The sequence below is a fragment of the Eschrichtius robustus genome, chromosome X, assembly GCF_028021215.1.
Source record: "Eschrichtius robustus isolate mEscRob2 chromosome X, mEscRob2.pri, whole genome shotgun sequence".
Lineage (NCBI taxonomy): Eukaryota > Metazoa > Chordata > Mammalia > Artiodactyla > Eschrichtiidae > Eschrichtius > Eschrichtius robustus.
The window spans coordinates 16,303,949-16,316,756 of record NC_090845.1 but is presented as its reverse complement, the minus strand read 5'-3'; the positions used below and the strand labels follow the sequence as shown (position 1 = coordinate 16,316,756).

The following is a 12,808-nucleotide window of genomic DNA, read 5'->3' as shown; positions in this document are numbered from 1 at the left end:
AGGGAAAGAAAAACAGTTACTATGGAGCTATGGGGGGAAGGTAAGTGCTTCAGAAAAAATCAGTCCACCTGGATTCCTAGGTTCTAAGAACATTAAAAACTACAGACAACGAGATGTTCCTTTATGTTTTTTTGTACAATGTCCTCAAGTCTCAAATGCTCAGGAATAATGATGACCCAGCCATCAAAAGTAGCACTTTTGGAGCCTGAATTTGAATCCCAACTCTGCTGACTACTGTCTATGTGATTTTGGGAAAGTTATTAGAACTCTCAAAGCTTCAGTCTCCTCGTCTGGCACTATTTGAAGTCTATGTACGCCCTATGAAGTAGCAATTCCATTCTTCATTATATACCCCGAAGCAATTCTCACACAGCCCATAAAGGAGACATACGGGGATACAATGCTTCTTTGTTGGCGGCCGTAGGGAGTTTGACACCAACGCAACCTGGCTGTCCACTGCTAGGAAGGAGAAGATGTGACTGTGGTGGGTGTACACCATGGAGTATTATGCCACAACTGGAAGCGATATATAGCAACGTGGATGGGTCTTCAAAATATAGTGCTTCAGTTAGAACAGTTATCAAAAAGTTAGAGACAGAATGGAATACAATAAAATGATACCATTTTATATAAATTTAAAATACACGCACACGAAACCACAATATACGTTTCATAAGAATATACGGAAAGGAAAAGATACTAAAAATAAGAAATTGGTTATTTGTGGGGGGTGGGTGAATGAATGAGCATAGAGTATATGGTTAAAAGGGAATAAGCTAATGAAATAACTACCATAAGAAAGGGCCTTGTGCAGACCAATGATGACAATGTACAACATACTGAGAAGTATGATTCACTCCACCTTCTCCACCTGCGATTCAACTGATAAAAGATGAATAAATGAACACACCTCCCTCCTTCACAGAGTTACTATGAGGATGAAGTGAGATACTACAGGTGAAGAGTTTAGTCCAGTGCCCAGTGTAAAGCATTTACTAAATAAATGGCAACTATAGTGACAAGTATTGTCTTGTTTGTGGATTATTCAGGCACACTGACTCTCTTCTGGGGCTGGGAGCCTTTGAACCATCCTGTAGCTTCATAGTTTTGAAGAAAGAAATCAGGTGAGAGAGAATGAGATTTAAAATATAGTCTCTTATGCCTTTCTCAACTTTTAGAGTGACGAGTAACCAACACCAGCTGGCTCCTTTTATTCATGCCATAATTTTTCCCAGTTAGCACATAAGAATTAAGAGTTAACTCTAACAAGAACAATTTGAGTTCTGAAGCAGCAATCCAGCCTCTCGGCTTAGTACTGCTGCGGTATAACGAGTATACACTATTCATCTGAGGGTTTGCGTTTATGAGCTTCTCCAAGGCTGTTGGGTTCCAGAGACTCTTGTTTCATAATTCAGCTCTCAGAAAACCCCAGGAAATAGGCATAAGGTCAAGTACCATTATCTTTATAGGGAAAAACCACAGGGAGAAGAAATCAAGTGATGTTCAATATCACAAAGTGAATAATTGGTAGTACCATGTCTGAAATCTCAAGTGTTCTCACCATATCATCATGCAGAGCCCAGGTTCACCTGAAAGGTCTGTTCTGTGGGACAGTCACTATCATGACCAACCAACGCTCAGCTCAGGGGCTCTGTTCACCAAGCACAACGGAACTGTTCCAGGGCTATTTACTGAACACTTACTGAGGGCCAGGCAATGGACCCATCTCTGCAGTCAGTCCTCGCCATACTGTGAAGCTGGGAGAGACTAACTTACTTAAGGGCACTTAGCCAGTAAGTTGAAATGGACAGCAAGGAATTGCACCCACCTCTCAACCTCTTAACCTCCATAGAGCTATTGATCTTTTTCTGTGCCTCACTTTCTTTGTCCGCACAATGACGTAGTGGAATAAATGATCACTAAAGTCTCTTCTATTTAGTATTAGCAACACCAAAAAAAAAAAATCAAGCTTAATGTTATTTCTATAATTAACAGTAGAACAAAGTAGCTACCATACGTTAATGGTCTACTACAAGACATTTAGTCCCCACAAGTATTATCATCTCCATGTTACACATAAGGAAACTTCAGGTTCAGAGAGGTTAGCAACTTCTAGTACCCTCAAAGACTTCCTAATTGCACATAATATTTCATTAAAAAATTCACAAACTAGTGTGAACAAACAGGTTACCACCTCAGAACCCAAGAGCCAGGAGCAGAAGAGCCATGCCAACCAGGACGCACAGGGATCACTTCCTTAGAGTCCACAGTCTTGGCTCAAACGTTGCCTTCTCCGTGAGGCCTTTCCTGAACACCCCTTGTAAAATGGCACCCATCCCCCATTGCCTATCTCCTTCTTTCCCTCCACAGCACTTATCACCATCTGATATAGCATATATTTTACTCATTTGTTACTGTCTGTCTCCTTTCACTAGAATGTTGTCTCCATAAAGGCTGGGATTTTGGTCCATTGGGTTAGCTGCTGTGTACCCTGAGTCTGGAACAGTCCCTGGAACATAGTAGATGCTTGATAAATATTTGTTGAATGAATGAATGAATGAAATTACTGTTTAGTTAAAACTTCCTGTCTTGCGTTTCTCTTCATGCTAATTGGTGAATCCTATGTTTTGTTTTGTTTTGTTTTTTAAATAGGAGTTTATTTGACAGTCCTTTAAATAAGAAGTTTTATATTTAGAACGGTAAGGCATTTAAAGACTCTGCTTTTGAAATTCTGCTATCAGAGGCCTCCTGAGGAGGCAACAGGATGAGTGAATATTTAATGTAACTTTAAGGGGTCTGATATCCAAGCAGGAAGAGAGACACAAGTGTGATAGAACTGATTAAAATGAATTCAAATGAACTGGAAAGAGAATGAACCATCTAGTGGCAAAAGGCTTTAAACAAGGAGGAAAAGCATCTATTACCTCAGCTGTTCAAAGCACGATGAGAATAGGGTATGGCTCAACTCTGGGACCACAGTTTTCACTGTTACTTTTGTTTACAGATATCTGCCATCTGCTAGAGTATGTGTCTGTCCCAGCGAGACTTTCAACTTCACTGGAAAAACAGCTCAAAGCACATGCCCAGCAGCCATGAGATGGTCACAAAGCCTGCTTCTTGAGCAGCAAGGCAGGGACCCTATGAGGCTCGCTCCTCCAGAAACTCTGACATCCCTGCAGAGCAAGGGCACAACATAGGATCCTTGCCCTTGGAAAGTATTTTTCTTAAACAAGAGGGAAACGAGAGGAAAGCATGAGGTCCAGCCTCCAAAACGATGACAGATATTTTAAACAAAACTATCACTTTCCCAAATGACAAAAGAGATCATAGTTTTATCATTCTTGGAAACATATGGCCTTCCAGTCAGAGAAGGGCAAGAAATAGAGGTCATTACTTTGACTTTTTATTTACCCACATACTCGCCCACCCACCAACCCATCCACATGGGATAATAAAAATAAGTTCCGAATTTGTAATCTGGAGATTTCCGTTTTGGTCCTAACTCAACCAGGTGCCAACTGTGTAACCTCAGGCAAATCGCTTAACCTCTCTGGTCCTCGGTTTCTCATGTGAACAATGATAACTTGGGATTCTGTGACCTCTAAGATTCTTTCCAATTATAAAATACTCTAATTCGTCCCTCTATTTTTTTAATGCCCCAGCTGCAGCCTACCTAGCCTACAGCAAAGCTGAAAATAACCATTAAAGGACAAAATAGGATGTGTAAATATGAACACTCAAATCAGAAGCTTCTGGATACAAAAGACAAATTGTAAAGGCTACTCAAAAAAAAAAAAAAAAATCTGAATTATACTTGTAGAAAAAATCCAAGTCAATTCACTAATATCCTTGGCTTTCCCATCAAGGAACCGTAGCCAAAGTTTGCTAGCAATTGGTCTAGGAACAAACATTTCACCTATTACTTCTCCTTTAAATGGCCTAAAACATGATTACTGTGTATATTCTGTTAACTGGTAGAAGTGATAGCCAATAGAAGATGGGGAGAAACGGATGGGTAAGAAAGTGAAGACAAGAGGGGGTGGGGATACAGAGACACATGGGAAGGGTCTAAAGTCCAGAGGTTTCAATGAAAATTGAGAGATCAGAGAATGGGATAATGATCATAAAGATGGCAGAGGTGGAGCTGATCCAGGCGGCCACAGGGGCCAGGAAATGGGAATGAGCAGCTGAATGATTGTTCTAAAACAATCATTATCGTTAAAATACAAATTTCTAAAAATTACTATTGTATAAGAAATTTAGCTATGTAAAAGATTTACTATCATTTTAAATCATTGAAATATTTTCTTGTAGGAAGTATGTTCTATTCAACAATTCAATAACGACCTTTAATCCTCACTCAGAAAAATAAATTAAATATCTTGACTACAATTCTCTTTTATGTCTCCCTTGTTATTAATTACTAATCTGAGTTATACTGCTACATTCATTCATCCAAGATCAAATATAATGAGCATTAAATTTTTGTCTTTTGCAGCTGCTAAAAAGATAATGCAGTATAAAGCCATAATCATATAGAAAAGTGTTCTGATTACGGGAAATACAGGCATACCTCGGAGATATTTCAGGTTAGGTTTCAGACCACCACAACAAAATGAATGATGCAATAAAGAGTCACATGAATTTTTTGGTTTCCCAGTGCATATAAAAGCTATGTTTATACTATATTGTAGCCTACTAAGTGTGCAATAGCATTATGTCTAAAAAAAGTACATACCTTAATTAAAAAATACGTCATTGCTAAAAAAATGTCCAAACAATTACAATAGTAACATCAAGGATCGCTGATCACAGATCATCATAACAGATATAATAAAATGAAAAAGTTGAAAATACTGTGAGAATTACCAAAATGTGACACAGAGACACAAAGTGAGCAAATGCTGTTGGAAAAACGGTGCCAACAGGGTTGCCACAAACCTTCAATTTGTAAAAAATACAATATCTGTGAAGCACAATAAAGCAAAGTGCAATAAAACAAGGCATACCTAAAACTGGCAATTGGGGCTGAGGTACTGCTCTTTCTTACACTGAATTGATATGTGTCTGTCTGTAACAGGATTTTCTAATAATTAACAGGATCCAACTATAAGGCTGGCTTCTTTGTGAATTATCTAGTCAAGGCTGGAATCTGGTAAAAAAAATAAAGAGGTGGGACTTCATACCCTTTCAGCAGTACTTTCTACCTTCTAAAGGCTCATGATTCTAGAGTGGATATCTAAATAGTCCATGTCAGAGTCTCATAATACTTGACGTTTCTAAAGCAGAGGTGGATTAATCACACAGCAAATAGAGAAAAAGATAAAGATGAATTTAAATGGTATAAAGAACAAAAAGGATGTTTGGCTTTTTGTTTGCCTGTTTCATGTAGGCAATAAATGTGTCTGTAGTATCAATCCTATATAAACCTCAAGGCCAGCACATTATCATATTAAAAAGTGAGTAATTAACTAAAAATTGTTATTGAGAGGGATCATAATTTCAGATGAAGAAAGCAGTCTCCTTTTACAAAGAAAAGTACTTGTTTAAAATGATTCCCAATTGATGCCAACAAACTAGGGATTATAGTATATGGCATGGGCTGAAAATAAAGATATGGCAGTTTTGGCATACTGGTGATAATTAAAGCCATGGGAGTAAAGTCACCCAAGGAGAGCATCAGAGTGACAAAATAAGAGGGCCAAGAGGAACCCAGAGGAACCCCAATATTTAAAAGTTGGGAGAAAATGGAGCCCTCATAAACAGTTAAAACAGAGACATGAAAGGAAACCAGGAGAAGATGCTGTCACTGAAGCTAAGGGCCATGAGTATTTTAAGACGGGAGTGTACAGGAGTGCCAGGTGCTGCCAGGAAGTCAAGCAAAGTAAGTACTGAAAATGCTCCACGGGATTTCAAGGTCATTCAAGAACTTGTCTAAATCATATTCCACAGGATGGGATAAATGAGAAGGTAGGAGACAGCAGTGTGAATGCACCCTTCAGGAGCAAGCTCTCCGAAAGGGAGGAGAAAGAGCAGGGTGACTGCAGGGGACAAGAGGGCTAGGGAGAGCTCTTCTTCCAAAGGGAAGGAAAACACAGTTACAAAGGGCAAATCTGCACAACTGGGAAATTCTGAATATGAACTATATGTTAGAGAATATTACTCTATTAATTTTAATTTTTTCAGTGTAATATAGTATTGTAGTTATGGAAGAGAATATCCCTCTTTTTAGGACATTAATGCTAAAGTATACAGAGGTTAATATCTGATGTCTGCAACTTACCAATACTTTCAAATAGAGAGGGAAATGGAGCTGGAGAGAAAGAAGGAAGAGAGAGCGAGAGAGAGGGAGAGAGAGAATGGTAAAGTTAACAACGTGAATCTAGGTGAAGTGCCTGGGGTATTCATTGTATTATTCTTTCATCTTCTCTGAAGGTTTGCAATTTTTTAAAATAAGATGTTGGGGGAAAAACAAAGCAGAGCGGTCAAACCCCTTACTCAAAAAAAAAAAAAAAAAGGAAAAAAGAGGAAAGGCACTAGAAGCTGTTAAGATGTTAATGAAGTATGAGCTAAGGGAGTGAGCGGGGAGGCAGAAGGGAAGAGCAGTGCCCCTCACTCCTACACATGCGCCTGCAGCTACGGAGCACAGTCATAGTCCTTTGAGGGACAAGAACTTTAAAGAACATCTTATCTGATGTCCCATTTCACTGAAGAGGAAAATGAAGGAGGTCCCAGCTCACAGGGATTTCTGCTAGACTACACAGTGCCAGTAAAGACCGTCTGATGGCAATTATAGCCAAGAATCCTCCAACAACAATAACAAGAAGGATGGCAAGGGCTCCCCTAAATTTTCTTTCAGAAAATTCTTTAGAGAACAACAAAGATAAAGGAAATGGTGGTGTTCATAGTTTTTCCATGAAAGTCCCAAATTTAAATACGCAGCACTGTAAAGGAGTTAACACTAGGAAAGAGGAGGCTGGGGGGGACACACGGCCGGGGCTGAAGGGAGGGGATCCCTCGGGCAGTTATGAATGGTTTGATTATTAGATTTTTTAAACAGCTAGGTTAACTAGATTTTATTCCAAGAGTTAAAGAAATATTTTGTTTTGTTAAAAAATAGACAACAGGCCCAAAATGGAGTCACTTGTGCTAAGCTCCATGTCAGTAAACCGAGACTTAATACATAACCTAACTGTATTTTCCAGCCTCTCCTAGGAATGTAATCTTAACCAGTCTAGAATTTCCTGGCCAGCACTAGTGAGGTAATCAACCTGACAGACCCTTGGTCTTCCCCCAAAGGAAGGTGAACTTGCCTGAAATATTCCTTTCTTTCTGTTTATGACTTCCCTATCTTACCCCTTTCTGCCTTTAAAAACCTCTCCTTTTCTGCAGCTTTTTGAATCTCCTTTCTGTTTTCTAGATGGGATGCTGTCCCATTCATGAATCACTGAATAAAGCCAATTAGATCTTCAAATTTACTCCGTTGAATTTTGTTTTTTTAACAGATTTGGCGGCGGCACCGGCAGGACTGAAGGAGACTTCTGATGGCTTCAGCTACAATGAGAAACAAAGGTGTGGTACCCGTGAACACTTCTGACTTCTCTGTCTTTCTCACCGTTTCTGGGGGCTGTGGGTAATTTCCTCTCAATTCTGAGTTCTGCTCTCTTTGCAGGAAGCTCCTGATCTAACTGGCTTTCCAGTACATATTACCCCTTTTTGGAAACCCAGTGCAGTCCACAGTCTTCATTTTGGGGGTCTGCTGGTTCACTCCTTTCCCCAGTTCCAATTTAGGAATTGCTGGTGGTGCACACAGCGCCTTCTCCTGGCCAGTCCACAGTAACATCTCTTGGTTACTGCTGGTGTGTTGAAGTACATGTTTGTCTTGTTTTGTGTAGATAAAGGCTACTGCTAATGGGAATCTTGGAAGCCAAAAAACAGCTGCAAAAATTGATGGACACGAGTCTAGCACTTTGAAAGCTGTTAGAGTGCTTGCCACCTAACTCTAAAAGACTCCCGTGTTAGGATAAGGTGGCCACTGAATGGGTCAGATTGACACTACGTTGCCCACCAACCTCAAGAAAATTTCTGTGCAACAAGGTACACTGTAAAACACCACACAATCTCCAACCCAGCAGCATATCCATCTTAGCTATTAGTTTCGCTCTGAGAGACCCAAAGGTTTAGCTAAAAATAAATTAATAATAATAATAATAACTGGGATCCTTAAGTTCCAAGGAGTTAAGTGTGCCACATTCTGACACATATGCTTATTTTATGTCTAAAAACTGTGATCCAGGGCTTCCCTGGTGGCGCAGTGGTTAAGAATCCGCCTGCCAATGCAGGGGGCACGGGTTCGAGCCCTGGTCAAGGAAGATCCCACATGCCTCGGAGCAACTAAGCCCATGCGCCACAGCTACTGAGCCTGTGCTCTAGAGCCCACGAGCCACAACTACTGAGCCCACGTGACACAACTGCTGAAGCCCGCCCGCCTAGACCCTGTGTTCCGCAACAAGAGAAGCCACTGCAATGAGAAGCCCACGCACCGCAACAAAGAGTAGCCCCCACTCGCCACAACTAGAGAAAGCCCGCGCACAGGAACGAAGACCCAACGCAGCCAAAAATAAATTATTTAAAAAATTAAAGGGCTTCCCTGGTGGCGCAGTGGTTGAGAGTCTGCCTGCCAGTGCAGGGGACACGGGTTCGAGCCCTGGTCTGGGAGGATCCCACATGCCGCGGAGCGACTAGGCCCGTGAGCCACAATTGCTGAGCCTGCGCGTCTGGAGCCTGTGCTCCGCAACGGGAGAGGCCACGATAGTGAGAGGCCCGCGCACCGCGATGAAGGGTGGCTCCCACTTGCCGCAACTAGAGAAAGCCCTCACACAGAAACGAAGACCCAACACAGCCATAAATAAATAAATAAATAAATAAATAAATAAAATTTAAAAAAAGAAACTGTGATCCAGGAAGTTATAAATATCTACAAAAATGACAAAATCTTACTAAAAACAGTCTAGAATTAGACAAGATCATTGTTTTGTATCCTGGGAACTTAGCTTGATAACCATCAGGATAGGGGCCCCAAAATATGGCCAACAGAAATGTGGGTGGTACTCCATTTGCAGCTAAATATGGTTGGACAGAAATGTGGATTGAACTTCATTTGCAGCTAAGGATCTTACCAAACTACTACTGGCCCTCAGGGAAATTACAACGGCCATTAAGAGGAACATTCCAATTAGAAAAGATCATTTAAGAAGTGCAGTTGAGAGCTCTACCCACCACCAGTCCCTCCCATCAGGAAACTTCCACAAGCCTCTTAGATAGCCTCATCCACCAGAGGGCAGACAGCAGAAGCAAGAAAAACTACAATCCTGCAGCCTGTGGAACAAAAACCACATCGAAAGAAGGATAGACAAGATGAAAATGCAGAAGGCTATGTACCAGATGAAGGAACAAGATAAAATCCCAGAAAAACAACTAAATGAAATGGAGATAGGCAATCTTCCAGAAAAAGAATTCAGAATAATGATAGTGAAGATGATCCAGGACCTCGGAAAAAGAATGGAGGCAAAGATAAAGAAGATGCAAGAAATGTTTAACAAAGACCTAGAAGAATTAAAGAACAAACAAACAGAGATGAACAACACAATAACTGAAATGAAAACTACACTAGAAAGAATCAATAGCAGAATAACTGAGGCAGAAGAACGGATAAGTGACCTGGAAGATGGAATGGTGGAATTCACTGCTGTGGAACAGAATGAAGAAAAAAGAATGAAAAGAAATGAAGACAGCCTAAGAGACCTCTGGGACAACATTAAATGCAACAACATTCGCATTATAGGGGGTCCCAGAAGGACAAGAGAGAGAGAGAAAGGGCCAGAGAAAATATTTGAAGAGATTATAGTGGAAAACTTCCCTAACATGGGAAAGGAAATAGCCACCCAAGTCCAGGAAGCGCAGAGAGTCCCATACAGGATAAACCCAAGGAGAAACACGCCAAGACACATAGTAATCAAATTGGCAAAAATTAAAGACAAAGAAAAATTATTGAAAGCAGCAAGGGAAAAATGACAAATAACATACAAGGGAACTCCCATAAGGTTAACTGCTGATTTCTCAGCAGAAACTCTACAAGCCAGAAGGGAGTGGCATGATATACTTAAAGTGATGAAAGGGAAGAACTTACAACCAAGATTACTCTACCCGGCAAGGATCTCATTCAGATTTGATGGAGAAATCAAAAGCTTCACAGACAAGCAAAAGCTAAGAGAATTCAGCACCACCAAACCAGCTCTACAACAGATGCTAAAGGAACTTCTCTAAGTGGGAAACACAAGAGAAGAAAAGGACCTACAAAAACAAACCCAAAACAATTAAGAAAATGGTCATAGGAACATACATATCGATAATTACCTTAAACGTGAGTGGATTAAATGCTCCAACCAAAGGACACAGGCTCGCTGAATGGATACAAAAGCGAGACCCATATATATGCTGTCTACAAGAGACCCACTTCAGACCTAGGGACACATTCAGACTGAAAGTGAGGGGATGGAAAAAGATATTCCATGCAAATGGAAATCAAAAGAAAGCTGGAGTAGCAATACTCATATGACATAAAATAGACATTAAAATAAAGAATGTTACAAGAGACAAGGAAGGACACTACATAATGATCAAGGGATCAATCCAAGAAGAAGATATAACAATTATAAATATATATGCACCCAACATAGGAGCACCTCAATACATAAGGCAACTGCTAACAGCTATAAAAGAGGAAATCAACAGCAACACAATAATAGTGGGGGACTTTAACACCTCACTTACACCAATGGACAGATCATCCAAACAGAAAATTAATAAGGAAACACAAGCTTTAAATGACACAATAGACCAGATAGATTTAATTGATATTTATAGGACATTCCATCCAGAAACAGCAGATAACACTGTCTTCTCAAGTGCGCACAGAACATTCTCCAGGATCGATCACATCTTGGGTCACAAATCAAACCTCAGTAAATTTAAGAAAATTGAAATCATATCAAGCATCTTTTCTGACCACAACGCTATGAGATTAGAAATGAATTACAGGGAAAAAAACGTAAAAAACACAAACACATGGAGGCTAAACAATACGCTACTAAATAACCAAGAGATCACTGAAGAAATCAAAGAGGAAATCAAAAAATACCTAGAGACAAATGACAATGAAAACATGACAATCCAAAACCTATGGGATGCAGCAAAAGCAGTGCTAAGAGGGAACTTGATAGCTATACAAGCCTACCTCAAGAAACAAGAAAAATCTCAAATAAACAATCTAACCTTACACCTAAAGAAACTAGAGAAAGAAGAACAAACAAAACCCAGTTAGCAGAAGGAAAAAAATCATAAAGATCAGAGCAGAAATAAATGAAATAGAAACAAAGAAAACAATAGCAAAGCTCAATCAAACTAAAAGCTGGTTCTTCGAGAAGATAAAATTGATAAACCATTAGCCAGACTCATCAAGAAAAAGAGGGAGAGGGCTCAAATCAATAAAATTAGAAATGAAAAAGGAGAAGTTACAACAGACACCGCAGAAATACAAAGCATCCTAAGAGACTACTACCAGCAACTCTATGCCAATAAAATGGACAACCTGGAAGAAATGGACAAATTCTTAGAAAGGTATAACCTTTCAAGACTGAACCAGGAAGAAACAGAAGATATGAACAGACCAATCACAAGTAATGAAATTGAAACTGTGATTAAAAATCTTCCAACAAACAGAAGTCTGGGTCCAGATGGCTTCACAGGTGAATTCTATCAAACATTTAGAGAAGAGCTAACACCCATCCTTCTCAAACTCTTCCAAAAACTACAGAGGAAGGAACACTCCCAAACTCATTCATTTTTTTCTTTTTTAATAAATGTATTTATTTATTTATTTGGCTTTGTTAGGTCTTTGTTGCTGTGCGTGGGCTTTCTCTAGTTGCGGCGAGCGAGGGCTACTCTTCGTTGCGGTGCACGGGCTCTTCTCCTTGCGGTGGCTTCTCTTGTTGCAGAGCACAGGCTCCAGGCACGCAGGCTCAGTATTTGTGGTGCACGGGCTTAGTTGCTCCGTGGCATGTGGGATCTTCCCAGACCAGGGCTCGAACCCGTGTCCCCCGCAATGACAGGCAGATTCTTAACCACTGCGCCACCAGGGACGCCCGTCCAAACTCATTCTATGAGGCCACCATCACCCTGATACCAAAACCAGACAAAGATACTAAAAAAAAGAAAATTACAGACCAATATCACTGATGAATATAGATGCAAAAATCCTCAACAAAATACTAGCAAACAGAATCCAACAACACATTAAAAGGATCATACACCATGATCAAGTGGGATTTACCCCAGGGATACACGGATTCTTCAGTATACGCAAATCAATCCATGTGATACACCGTATTAACAAATTGAAAAAGAAAAACCATAGATCATCTCAATAGATGCAGAAAAAGCTTTCGACAAAATTCAACACCCATTTATGATAAAAACTCTCCAGAAAGTGGGCATAGAGGGAACCTGCCTCAACATAATAAAGGCCATATACGACAAGCCCACAGCAAACATCCTTCTCAATGGTGAAAAACTGAAAGCATCTCCTCTAAGATCAGGAACAAGACAAGCATGTCCACTCTCGCCACTATTATTCAACGTAGTTTTGGAAGTCCTAGCCACGGCAATCAGAGAAAAAAAGAAATAAAAGGAATACAAATTGGAAAAGAAGAAGTAAAACTGTCACTGTCTGCAGATGAAATGATACTAT

General features: G+C 40.1%; 1 protein-coding gene across 6 annotated transcripts in view; it reads right to left on the bottom strand.

The window, feature by feature from the left end:
- The window catches only part of PPEF1 (protein phosphatase with EF-hand domain 1), a 150,341-nt gene that overhangs the window by 89,352 nt on the left and 48,181 nt on the right, over positions 1–12,808 (bottom strand). The gene's annotated exons all lie outside the window — the stretch shown is intronic.